General features: G+C 36.1%; 1 protein-coding gene across 1 annotated transcript in view; it reads right to left on the bottom strand.

Annotated features, from left to right (window-relative positions):
* Window positions 1-4,940: 4,940 nt before the first annotated feature.
* LOC101855973 (sodium/calcium exchanger 3) overlaps window positions 4,941-8,799 on the bottom strand; it is a gene marked incomplete at its 5' end in the record, with an annotated part of 35,431 nt that continues 31,572 nt past the window's right edge. The window contains 1 exon segment of the mRNA XM_035972012.1: window positions 4,941-8,799.

The following is an 8,799-nucleotide window of genomic DNA, read 5'->3' on the forward strand; positions in this document are numbered from 1 at the left end:
CTCTCCCCCTCTCTCTCTCTCTCTCTCTCTCTCTCTCTGTGTATGTGTGTGTGTGTGTGTGTGTGTGTGTGTATTAGTGTGTATGTTGTTTACTTTAAATACAGCATTCAAAGCTTATTTCCTAACAGGACAAAGTGCTATATAATAATGATAACCTATAATAAGCATCAATACTTTTCAGTAAACAAATTAATAGAGCAAAGATGTTGCTCAAGATAAAGAGAGACAGCAATTATTTTACATTGATCTCTCAATCAAGAAGAAACAGTTGTATAAAGAAGCAAAGTTCAAGCTCTTCATGGTCGTGCTAATGACCTAGATCTACATTATACAACGTTTGAGCCCATCGATGGGATGATATAAACGCTACAAGGGATACGTATGAATGTATTTATTGCTTGTTTTATTGCAGCTAGCCCATTACACTGCCATAGTTACGATGTGTGATAACGTACAAAGCCATAAGAGGAATATAACACAAAAGTTAAGTAAAGTTGTTCCCGCATCCCATCCGGACATTAGGGATTGCCTTGTTAGTGAGACAACTTCCTGGGTCTTCAGCATATTGTGGTAGGGTGGCCAGTTCCTTTCCACGCCGCCTTTACTTCCCCAACTCAAAGTCAGGTACCCATTACTGCTGGGTGGGCAGGAGAAGGCGAAAAACATCCGTTTCCGAACCGAGACTCGAAACCGGACTTTCGGCTTCGAAGACGAGCGCACTGACCACTCCGCCACCGCAACCTCTCGTTTCTTTAAAAGACAAGGAGAGTTTTCTCTTTAATCAAACTAATTGAATACACACTAATGAAACCAAAATTCCCCTTCAGGTAGGGCAATGCCCACTTTTGGTGTAGGTCAAGATAACACTATTTACATAAAAAGTTAGAAAAGAGAAACAAAAAATAAAAATAAAAATAAAAGTTATTAAAAGCAAAGTACAGCAACAACTCTAGAACAAGAATAAAAGTGTTGGAGGACAAGACATTATTGACAAGGTGCTCAGATGCACATGTAGGCTACTGTTTGTAATTTTGGAAAGAAGAACTCTATTATAGTAATCTATTATATTACAAAGAATGAAACAAAGAGAATTAGCATTTGTAAGATATTTAATTGATTACGTCCCTTGAAAAAAAAGTTCTACAACTCTGGCAGGAGGGGGATTGGGTGAAAAGGGAGAAAAAGGGAAAAGAGAGAGAGGAGTGGAGGGTGGGGTGGGAAGGGGGGTGATTGTGTAATGGGTTCTGTTTATTTTCAAAATTTTTGGTTTTCTTTTACGGAGTTTGTGATCATGCCTACAAGTTCTTTTAAACCAAAAACAAAGTTCATAATATAATAATAATGATACGGGGCGCCCACTACGGATGGGATGGGCCGATCGCCCGACTCGGTCGCCTCAAAAACAAACGTGTAACTTGTTTGTTTCAGGCGATCGAGTCGGGCGGTCGGTCCGATCAAGCCGTAGTGAGCACCCCGTATAAGGATTGCATTTATATCGCGCTTATCCACTTATTCAATGCTCTATATGCTTAACATGAAACTTATTATGGAATTGCAAATCAATTTTATAGGCACATAGTACTACATACGTGTGCACACACACATACATACACACTTACATACACACATACGTACATACGTACATTCAAACTCACGACGATCTACAGCTTGGAAGGATTCTGTCTTATCGAAATATGAAGAAAATAGAAATGCTTTTGGTTTTGTTTTTAAAGATTTCTAGATTTTCTGCTTCTCTGATCGTTTTTGAAAGCCTATTCCAAACAAGTGGGGCAAAATAAGAAAAAAAAGAGCGTTGGCCATAATATGATTCGTAATTTATTTTAGGTTTAACAAGGGTTTTTTTGTCACTTGATGATCTGAGTTTTCTAGGTGGTACGTACGGGGTTAAAACTGTTTTATTACAAGATGTTTGGCTCTAATTCTTTCCTGAAAAAGAGTAAATCAATGTAGGCTACTTTGTTTTGGAATCAACCTACTGCAGCTAAAGAATTAGGACTAGCGCAAAATAATATTCCCATATGGTAATTGAATTTATTTATTTATTTATTTATCTATCTATTTATTTATTTATTTATTTATTTTGTTAGATAAACCTACATTAAATATATATATATAAATATATATACATATATTAAATTTTAAAAAAAAATGAAACATAAGTTGTTATATTTCATTTTCATAGTACCACCAAGGGCGCATGTTATTGTTGTTGCATGCCTTTTAAATTGAAAAATGTACCTTAGTCTGCTGTTAGATAAAACCAAAAAAATCACCGTGCATTAGAATCTCGTAAGTAAGGTGATGGCTCCATTGGAAAATTGCTTCGTATTAATTCTTTGAGGCCGTCAAACACATAATGTGACCTTTTAATTTTTGTAAGAGTTTTGCTGCACTTCCAACCCAATAAGGTCATATAAGTGCCGAAGATTAGAGGTGTTACAAGAGAGTAACAAACACAGAAAAAAGGAGGAGGGAGATAGAGACGAAAGATTTTTTTATAGGAAAGAAGGAGCAAACCACACCAGAGCACCCGCCAACCACCCACATAATATGTCCAATCAGCAGCTTCGTAAGAAGGTAGACAACGTTTCGACCCATCGCCCACCTATCATACACAAATCAAAAACATGACCCCAAAGAGTTTCAAACTGTGTCGATGGTGTGGTAAAAAATTTTTCAAAATTTTTCAAATTCATTTATTTATTTATCTACTTATTTTTATTTATTTATTTATTTATTTATTTATTTATTTATTTATTTATTTATTTATTTATTTATTTACATTTTTTAATTAGAAAAACCTACATTAAATATAGATCTATATATTTTAAAAAATATCAAATGAAACATATGTTGTTATATTTCATTTTCACAGTACCACCGAGAACGTATACTGTTGTTGCATGCCATTTTAAAATTTCAGATAAAGAAATCGAAATAGAAAAAGCTGCTTGAATAATGATGTGATATTCTCCATTACAAAACATGTACAACGTATAGTAACCCTATCCGTACGTCATGTTATACCATCGTATCCATACGACCAGGGGAACTCTGTACCATCACTTTCCAAAGAGGAAATTTACTCGTTAATCCGATCCGTACGCTTTGCACAGCAGTCTGTCAAAATGATATTTTGAGAAAAGAGATCTTCGTTCGAGAAGTTTTCTAAAATGTGAAGAATACAACCCTGTGGATACAAAATGACCCAAGGGCGTACTAAGCTTTGTCAAATGACCAGATTGAATGACGTTCTCAGTGAGTTAAACAGGACTGCTGTGTTGGTACTAGTGCGGGCTAGACGAGGACCCTACAACATAAACTCCTTGGGGCTAGATAGATCTTGATTGCACGAGTCAGTGCGAATGTATGGATTTACGCACACACAATTGGTCGCTTTTAATAAGGACTAACCCAGATTTCGGGGGTTTCCAGAAATCTTGTCCTTCACCAAAAGTGGGAATTGCCCTACCTATAGGAAAAGTTTGGTTTCATTTGTGTGCATATTTGTTTGGTTAAAGAGAAAACTCTCCTTGACTTTTAAAGAAACAAAACAAGGTGAAACAAAAATTACCTTCGATTTTCTCAAAACAGCATTTTTAGGGACAGCCCCCTATATTCAAAGCGACCAATTTTGGATGTGGACTGAGAAAAAATAAAAGCACGTTCATAATATTATAATCTAATCGTACATTTGCTCGCATTAAACTCTAACTGAATAAAACAGAAATAAAACAGCATGTCTTCTATTGTCTCATTTATCTCTTGTTTAGACTCGGTAGATCTGTAACTCCCTTGTGGTAATCAAAAGAAAAAGTTTTGTATCATACCCACAGACTTGAATTAATAACAATATCTATAGGCCTGCACTGGGCACTGCACATTATGGAGCCCACTCTTTGCCCTATATATCATTAAACAAACAAACAAACAAACAAACAAACAAACAAACAAACAAACAAACAAACAAACAACAACAACAACAAACAAAGAAACAACACCAAAGAAAAATTAATAAAAACAAAACAAAATAAAACCACTTCGTTGTGCTGATGACAAGCACCACATGGGTGCACAATAGAAGGGAAATACACAGTGCACACGTCTCGTTATTGATATGAGTGCGTGCGCAACTTTTTTCCTCACTGCCCTTCATCTGGTTCCAAATAGAGTCAAATGGTAGCTGATCCATAGTGTGTGTGTGTGTGTGTGTGTGTGTGTGTGTGTGTGTGTGTGTGTGTGTGTGTGTGTGTGTGTGTGTGTGTGTGTGTGTTGGCGCGCGTGTGTGTGTGAGCGTTGTTAAATAGTCTCAAAACATGCTTTTTCTATACTTTTATTTTGTCACTTAAGTCAGTTAAGTGATAATTCGGTACAGTACACTGCACAGTACTTAGAGCCTTCAAGGAATTAGCGATCTATAAATTCCGATTGATATTATTATTACATCTGATTACATTTTGCTTTTTGGAAGCGTTTCAGAATACTTGCATCACAAAATGAAGCGCCAACGATTTAATGTTTTATGAGAGAGTAACATAAAAAGAAAACGAGGAGAGAAGGACAGTTAAGTTTTAGTACGAGTTTTATGGCACTTACAGCACAATAAAGTCACGTAACTTCCAAACAATAGAGGTTTTACAAAAGGGTAACAAACAAAACAAAAAAACCCCCAAACAAACAAAAGTAGACACCAAGACGATAGATGTTTGATAGGAAAGATGTACCAAACCACCAGAGCACCCACCAGTAACCCGCCGAGGAGAAGAGTTACGGACGATAGACGTTTGACAGGAAAGAAGAACCCCCCCCCCCACACACACACACTCACACACATCTCAGCACCCACCAACCATCCACAGAGGCATGAACAACATCAACTTGCTTGTTACGTGACATCAAAATACACATTGAAACACTTCTGGATTGTGAAAGATGTTATTTATTGATTACAGACAAAATATATTAAATGTATAGATATACAGAATTAATTAATGTACATATACATCTAAAATGTTAATTCAAGTTATAAAAAACTCCCTTTGCAAAAATTAGTTGAGGCATGAACAGACATAAATATGTGTGCTATGCTTGCAGTAAAAAAGTATAGTAGCAAAACCAGCAATATTATAAATGCCCATGCTTTGAGAGCAAAAGAATTATTTACTTGATAAAAAGGGTTTAAAAAAAAATATACACCAACAACTGAATTCAAATAAATGAGCCCAAATTAGAAGAAAAAAAATGTATGAAAGAACATCTTGTAATTTGTATTAATTAATCCAAGGCCAGTTTAAATGTGCTGAATCACCAGTACTTCACAGAGGGAACTATAAGAGAAATCCTTCCCTTTTTATTTTGGTCAACATTTTAAAACTCATCTGTTTGCAAAATGAAACAGCTTTGTTATAATCCTGAGCACACACCATTGAGCTTTAAAAATAAAAGCGGCATCCCAAATGGTGAGCCTCTGTCTTACTCGAACTGGGATATAAGCTCGTAGCCCTGTCAGTGAGAAACGTCATGAAAACAGAATAGTCTTACTGGCCAGAAAGTTATTGAATTATGTCATGGATTTAACGTTTAGATGAAAGGCCTTCGATCATAATTCAGGTGAAAGTCCGAGTATGCTACACAGTTTCCATCCATTTCCCGAAACTCTCGATGCTTTTCCCTAACAAAGCAAAGCAGTGGCACTGATCAAATCGATAATCATCTTGAAGAACAATTACTTTTATTATTAGCTAGATCCTTTGACTATGAAAACTGCGTATATAAGACATAAGGCTGTTGTTTAATCGATATAAGAGTAGGCAGACCACTGAATAATACGTGTTAACATTATGTTAAAAATGAAACGTTCTACTGTTGCACCGGTTCTAATTTTCTCTCTTTTAGATAGAAAGGACGCGCATGTTGGATTCATGACATTAAAGACGTCGTTCAAGTGTACTTCTGAATGCATCCTCCCCCATTCTCTCAACTCAGGAAGACTCCAATGATCACATAGCTCACTGTTGTATCTTTCTCAAGTCAATTAACACTCAATAAACAGAATCAATAACATTTCAAGAACTGAAGAATTCCAAAAACTTTGACAATTCAAATTCTACATCCTTAAAATTCTTTGATATTTTTAAAATCAAATTAGAAAACCTCATACCAAACATCGTCACTTTTAAATTGTCTCTAATCTTCAAGGCTAAGGCTAGGAGGGAGGAAAAACTCTTTACCAGTATCTGAAATGGGCATCGGACTTAAATGTTCTCTGAGTCAAACTAGTTAGAATGAAAGTATATTCTGTACAGTAATGATAGGCCCGATTCAAACATACACGTATGGTATAAATAAATAAAACAAGAAGGCGTGAAAATGTATATCCCATGTACCCATGACAATAATTGTACACAATAAATCAACAAGCAAAGGAATAACAATAAAAAGGAGTTGCAGGCTTTTTCAAATATAAAGAGGACACAGGATGCAAAAGCATAAAATGGTCAGAGAAAACAGAATATATAATTCAAATGGAAAAATATGTCAAGGACATAGATCAAAGAATAATTTTGCTATACAGAAGAGCATTTGGTATCACAATATGCATGCTGGTATGGAAAAGTTGCGCAGATAGATAGATAGACAGTAGAAGACAGTAAGGCCCATAACTCTTCAAACAAACAGTCGCCATGGGGACATGCTGCACAAACAACTAAGCCTGATATGTCAATGGCGTAATGAGACTATGAGCTGTACAAGACAATTAAAACTGGAAAATAGCAGAGCTAAATTTGCTGCGTAACAGTTGTTACATACAATGCTTCCAGTGCTTACCCAAAAGAATTGGCAAAATTGGCTAGCAAAAAATGAGCCCCAAAGACGTACGTAAACGTAAAGAAGAACTAGACACATACACAAAGTCACATTTAGTCTGAAACTGGATGAAAGTAGGGGAAACTTTCTGAAAACAGAAGTAACCAACCAAAGGACAACAGTCCTTATATATTTAGTTCCCCTTGTTGAATGGATAAGGGATGGGAATTTACTGATAGTGTATGTTACACTAATGAGCATTAAGTTACGCATTTCAACTGAAATACAGACAAGAGATGAAATATAGCATCAAAACCAAGTTCTCCACAAAAAACAAACAAACCCCCCCCAAAAAAAAACAAAAGAAAAAAAACTGCTCGGGATGTCTGCTGTGACTATTTTTTAGAATTTGTCAAAGACTACAAACTGGCATTTGAACAACCACATAACAACACGTCTTTCAAGTCTTTAAAAAAGACTGCGAGTGGGATAGACTCTGCCTTGGAGACACAGAGTCTGAACATTGATATCTTTTTATATAGTTTATTATAGAGATCAAAACGTAAAGAATACGCACTCCACATCACGCATCCTGAACGAATTCCTCAACCCTTAAACACGTGTACTGAGTTCCTCAATCATTCAAGGGTCATCGGTTTAAGGCAGATAAATATGCCGTACTCATACTACTGACACTATCAGTCTCACAAGATGCGAGTTAATAAATCTTTAATGAAAAGGTGAAGAAAATGAACAACCATTCAATAATAATTTTTCCTTTTTTGCTTCACACTGACAGCGAAGGTGAGAAACTTTCTTTTTAACACGATGCACAAATGGAAAAAAAAAGAACACAACTCACAAGTTCACAAACAGCTCCGAGAGTAATGATGCCCTAAAATCACACAACATTTTTCCCTCACACGTGCAAGAAAGAAAAGACACTTTGTTTTAGGAAATCACTTTGTAGACAGAGTACGAGTTCAGTTGGTTCAGCTCGGCAGTTTGCAGTTGGAACAAAAATCTAACAAACCCTAGCCAGTCTTAGATATCTGTGATCAAACGGTATCTATATTCATTGCTGCTCGGAACTTTCATTTCTTCTTAGATTGGTCTTGATTTTATACAAATAGGTTCAGCACGACTGGCGTTAAAGGCAAGTTAGTTATACTGAAAACTTTGAGGAAAAATTTGCTTGTGTGCAAAGGAGAAGCAAGCTTTCCCTCTTCTAGAAGTCAAAGGAAGAGAAATAAGAATGTTGAAACAGCAGGGGGCATGTAATCATGTTGATGAAAGAAAAGAACAAACGTTTCTTCAAATTTACATGCTGACAGTGAACGAGATGGTACATGTGTTGTACAAAATGGCAAAAACCTGGCAAAGTGAAAAAATTAAATTGGCAGAGATTGTTATTTGGTTTGATTTTTCTGAAACACCAGAGTTGATTCCATTTAAATTCTATTGTTCTATTGGTGGGAGTTAAGAACATAGTATACAGTTACAAACTATAGAGTCTGGGTCCTCTCTAAAACACTGAAATTTGCAAAAGTTGTTCTGCTTTCATCTCTGCCCATCCAGCTCAGGAGAACAATTGTAGAGCCATACTATAAATGCAAGTGGGCACTTAACATTCAGACTTGAGTGCTCACTTTTGGATACATAGGCAGCTCTATAAAGTGTGGATCTGTATGGTAAAAGGAACTAGGACACAAGGGAGAATAAATAAGATTTAGAAATTGCTCTTAACTCCAGTACCAGTACACTGTAAATCCTGTTCTCAGGCTCCTTTCTCTTATCTTGATAAAACAAACTCAAGTTATTTTCTTGTGATTTTCCCCATTATGTATACTAAGTACCGAGACTTTTTGGACTGCTCTTTAGTTATTACAGTATAGTAAGAGCATACGGGAGTGGGGGTGGTGGTGGTGGGAATTGTAAAGGATGCTGCAACGCTTTCTTCCCAGAATTCTA

The sequence above is a fragment of the Aplysia californica genome, unplaced genomic scaffold (genome assembly GCF_000002075.1).
Source record: "Aplysia californica isolate F4 #8 unplaced genomic scaffold, AplCal3.0 scaffold00557, whole genome shotgun sequence".
Lineage (NCBI taxonomy): Eukaryota > Metazoa > Mollusca > Gastropoda > Aplysiida > Aplysiidae > Aplysia > Aplysia californica.